General features: G+C 39.6%; 1 protein-coding gene across 1 annotated transcript in view; it reads left to right on the plus strand.

The window, feature by feature from the left end:
• The first annotated feature begins 1,762 nt into the window (after positions 1-1,762).
• cntn3a.1 (contactin 3a, tandem duplicate 1) overlaps positions 1,763-4,942 on the plus strand; it is a 74,298-nt gene continuing 71,118 nt past the window's right edge. The window contains exon 1 of the mRNA XM_005948305.3: positions 1,763-2,397. The gene's annotated coding sequence lies outside the window, so the exon portion shown is untranslated. The remainder of the gene's footprint in view (positions 2,398-4,942) is intronic.

Genomic DNA, 4,942 nt, shown 5'->3' on the forward strand with positions numbered 1-4,942 from the left:
TCAGAATACACTTAAAGTATATATAAAAAAGTCACTGTGAAAGATGGTCCCTTTCATGAGGTAGACTGTACACAGAAATGCACCAACAATAGTAAATGGACCTCTAAATTCTTTAAAGTGGCAGTAAGCAACTTTTCACGTGTGAGTTTTTGGTTTAAAAACATCCAGCATTACCATTCTAATAAATAGGAAGGTTTGATTTCTGTAAAAAAATGTCAGCTGAATGTTGCCTTTAAATCAGGTGAAATTCTATTTCATGTTCACTCTCGTTTGTTTTCCTGTCCCTTTCTATCACTTACCCTTTTTATCTTCTTCGCTTCTTCCAACAATTGGGTCTTTATTGTTTGACACAGTTACTCTGGTTGTTCCACCTTAAGCTATTTCAGCTACCTGGGGAAAGCTACTGGGAAACAACGAGGGCAAAAGTGAGAATTTAACTTTTCCAAAGAAATTTCTTTTCAGAGTTACATAGTGAAAATAAAAAGCAATCCACACACACACACACACACACACACACACACACACACACACACACACACACACACACACACACACACACACACTCACACAGACACACACACGACACAGTGCCTGACTATAATGAACTTACCTGATGCTCTTGTACAGAACAGATATAAGTTACTTCTGTGTTTGAGTTATCTTTCATTAACTATTAATTGTGTGTTCTTTGTGGCCTTAGACCAGGGGTGTCAAACTCAAATACACAGTGGGCCAAAATTCAAAACTGGAACAAAGTCGCGGGCTAACGTTAATATTTATTGAAAAAAAAATCTTCCTCCAGATATAAGAATGAATCTTTTCTTATGGACTCAAACAAGTTTTGCTGAAAAACTGAATATGGAACAAGCAAAGCTTAATACTAAACAATATATATATTAGCTGTATAATACCAGTAGGCCAGCTCTAATAGTAATTTGGTATGGCTTCGCGGGCCAAATGTAATTAGTCTGCGGGCCAAATTTGGCCCGCGGGCCAGAGTTTGACACCTATGCCTTAGACTGTAAGTCAATTTAAAAAAAGGGTTACAAGTCGTGCCTCCACTTACATTAAATAATTAGATATTAGAATAATTTAATATTTCCACACTCATAAAAGCGTGCTCTTCACATGCACGCAGGTGTTTTCAGGTATTCTGACTCATCAGCAATGGCGTCATCACATTTTGCAGGTTTTAGAGTAGAAATGTTATGGCTTACTGGGATACGTATATGGAGCAGATCTGTAGCTCGCTTTATAGCAGACACACTGGCTTGTGGTACCACCAGGAAAAACATACTCAGAACTGATACTGAAATTTACTCCATTAAGGTGAGCTTATAAAGTGTGGCACTGTGCATGTTAGCTCATTCTATTAACTTTTCAGCAATGAAATCAGTTTTTACGTAATTTGCATAATTGAACTTTAAAAAAAAAAATAAAAAATTGGCTTCAAAGCCATTTTAAGATTTTGCGTACAATAAATGGCATCACTTTAGAAAATATGACCCATATTATGTATAATAAGTACCAACTAAACATCAGAATGAAACCATTAGCCCACGAATTTGCGGCAATAGCTTACAGGTCAATTCTGCGTAATTAGCAATTTTGGTGCTTAAGAAATACATTTTTTAGACAATCCTCATTATCCCCCCAAATAAAATGAATGTGTGCATACATAACTCCCGTGCCTTATTGCCTTATCAGCCAGAAACAATAAAACTACAGTTACTTTATACAGATCCGTTCTGCTGTACCCGGATAGGTGATCATGACATTTTGAGGAAACGTCGAAGACCTGCAGCTTGGAAAAAAACGCAGACCAAACCCTCCTGCATCCACCTCTGATGTCCCGTGTGCCAGCGGCGCCGCGCGCGCAGGCAGTTGGAGTCCTCACCGTGTAGACGAGCTGGACTCGCGCATTCAAAAACCAGTTTTAAGCTGCTCGCGAACTCTTTGTGTTCCTTAAACGAATTTACCCAACAACTTACAATTATTTCAACCTCAAAACGTTCGCTACGCAAACTACCACCGCTAAGGGCTTGGTTTAAATCCGCCTGCCCGCGGTGCATGCGGGACCATCGGGATATCCTACATTAATGTACCAGTGAGGAGAGCGGAGGTTGCTGGTAAATGCTCAGACGCTGAAAACACTGGGACCGACGATGAAAAGAGTAAGCGCTTACATTTAGGGTAGTCTGCCTCAAGAAAGGAGAAAGAAAGCAGTTTGGGTGTATTTAGAGAGAGCAACACCCGCACTTTGAAGAGACCAACTAAACTGTAGTCGTCTACTCGATCTGGGGACCTGCTGGGGTGAAGGAGTGAGGAGATGCGCGGTGTATCATGGATATACGAGAAGGGATGAACGACAGCAAACACCAGAGGATATGTATTCGGGTAAGGAAATACATTTATTTACTTTATTCGGTATTCTATGGAAGCTGCAGTATTCACTATTCCCGATACAGTACTGATTATTTCTTATGCCTGTGCTACGAGGTTGTTGTTATCACCGGTCTACAACTTCCACTTCTGAAATAAACCACAGTAAAGTGGAGTAAAGCTGAATATTTTAGGTATTTACCGAAACGTGATGTCAAAGAAACTGCCTTCCTCATTTTATAATATGCATTTGTTTTTGAAGTATCCCATCAATAGTACGGAGCACACATTCACACCCACATATTAGACATTCAGCGCTCAATTGCACAAGTGACGGCATTGTGTCCATGCCATTATTGCCAATGCATGAGTTAGAAAACTAACAGCTTTGAAATCCCAGCTGACTGGTGCCATTTCTCATCAGATAATCACATTCTGCGTCTCCTAATTGGCCATGGCCATCATTTATACCGTGCAGCTTTTACTGTGAGGCACAAATCCAGACCATCATTCCTCGTTCATTTAAAACCTTTTGGCAGAACACATTGCCGTCAGTGATCACCAGGGGATTGGAATCAGTCCAGTCTCATCATCTCTCCTTTTCTTTGATTGCACCGCGCTCCTCGCTTGATTGGTTCGGATTGTCTAAAGTCCTTTAGCATCCGACTCTGCTGGAAATAGTTAATCTCATGAACTCAAGCGTCCATATGTTTCATATGGATCTTCTTTGCTTGTGATTCTGCTATTAAGTAAATTACAGTGGTTTGGCTTTTAAATGTATTAGAGGTGGTTTTGATTATTAACTCTTCCCTTTTGTCAGTGTTTAGTGTTGCCCCTCTCTTTATGGGGATGCCTCAGGGGATGCTTCACAGGTGTAAATACTGTTTTTGTTTCATGTTGGCATACAGTCAACTGCATGTTTGAGTGTAGTTTTGTTGATTTTGTTGTTTCCACCGAACTGGAAGTGCAGTATCTCCTTTTTAAACATGTGTATTAAAGTGACTGGAATTGTAGAGTTACTACACATCTCCTTGGGGAAGTGAGCTTATGGCTGGGCAGGTTTCTGATGATGTCACCGGGACAGAAAAAGGAGGAGGGTGAACATGAAGTTCATAGTACCCCGCTGAGCCTGGTCTGCATGAGGAAAGAGGAGTCTGAGTTGGCAAAGACAAAAGTACCGCATGTGCATTCTGATTGGTTCAAGTAGGGGTTGCCTTTTTTTTTTTTATTACTTTAACAAGTAAGCAAATCTATTTGGATGAGTCACTTGGTTTCTTTAAAATTCTGTTTCAGTTTTGTGTTTCTGCTGTTCATACTTGTCTCTGAGTTCACATGCAAAGAAGTGCAGACTATGGACATTTTACCTGCAGAGCTAAACTCTTTAGTCTTCATCTTTTATTCAGTTGTCTATGCAATAAGTAAGTGGGACACCAGCAGTGCATAAGCTAATCCGTGTGGACAATATGCTTACCTATTGCATTAAAAAGTAAAAAAACAAAACCAAAAAACTGACTGCTTGAATTTCTTCTTATAGGAATATTAATAATGACAACTGTAATACATCAGTATTCAGTTTAGTGAAATAACGCAGAATTCTTGCATGTATACGAGAAGTTACATTGACAAGGCGCAGTTGCTCTGAGAACTGGAAGCAAAGTTTTCTGCATTATGAACCCCAATGAAGCAGCAAACAAGCGCATTAAAATGACATTTTATATACTAGTTTTAAACATGTCAAGTCTGTAAAAAGACAAAATTCTGTCAATCTGTGGTTGTGACAAAAATGAGCTAGACATGAACTGTGAGAAAGCTCAGAAAATTAATTAAGTAAATAAGCAAGTTTTTTCAATTGTAGTTTATTGACATAAATACATAATTGCTTATCATTAAAAAAGGAAATATATGTCCACACTGATAAAAAAAAAGTGCAAGTTTGTGCTTTAAAGATATTTTCTAGACCAACACTATAATATATGCATGTGTAAAATGTTTAGAAGGGGAATTGGCCTCCTCTGGATGTGATGCAGGTCACACATGGACTGCACAAGTGTCTCCATTCCTGGAGTAGTGCATCCTGCAGCTGTGCAGTGGTCATTCATCGAAGCTACCACTGTTGAGCACATCAACCCAGAATGTCCTAGGCATCTTCAATAAAAGACATATCCGGACTAACTGCTGGCTAATGAAGCGTCCGGATATGATTGTGATCCTGAAAGTCCTTCACTATTCCCACTGTGGGCAGGCAGGTATTGTCCTTTCTAAACAGCCGCAGGGCGGGGTTCTGCTGCAAGAATGTCACAAGTACAGATGGGAGCACTTCATGTTGGTACTGCTATCATGGACATGCAAACCTGCCATCATGGCAGTAGTCAGGTCAACTTAAGTCAGTCACGGCAAGTCAGCACCAATTACAGTGTTGTGTGACCACTGGCTTGTGAATATCTATCTATCCATCTATCCATCCATCTATCTATCTATCTATCTATCTATCTATCTATCTATCTATCTATCTATCTATCTATCTATCTATCTATCTATCTATCTATCTATCTATCTATCT

Source organism: Haplochromis burtoni, unplaced genomic scaffold (assembly GCF_018398535.1).
Source record: "Haplochromis burtoni strain Fernald_Lab_line unplaced genomic scaffold, NCSU_Asbu1 Contig_306, whole genome shotgun sequence".
Taxonomy (NCBI): Eukaryota; Metazoa; Chordata; class Actinopteri; order Cichliformes; family Cichlidae; genus Haplochromis; species Haplochromis burtoni.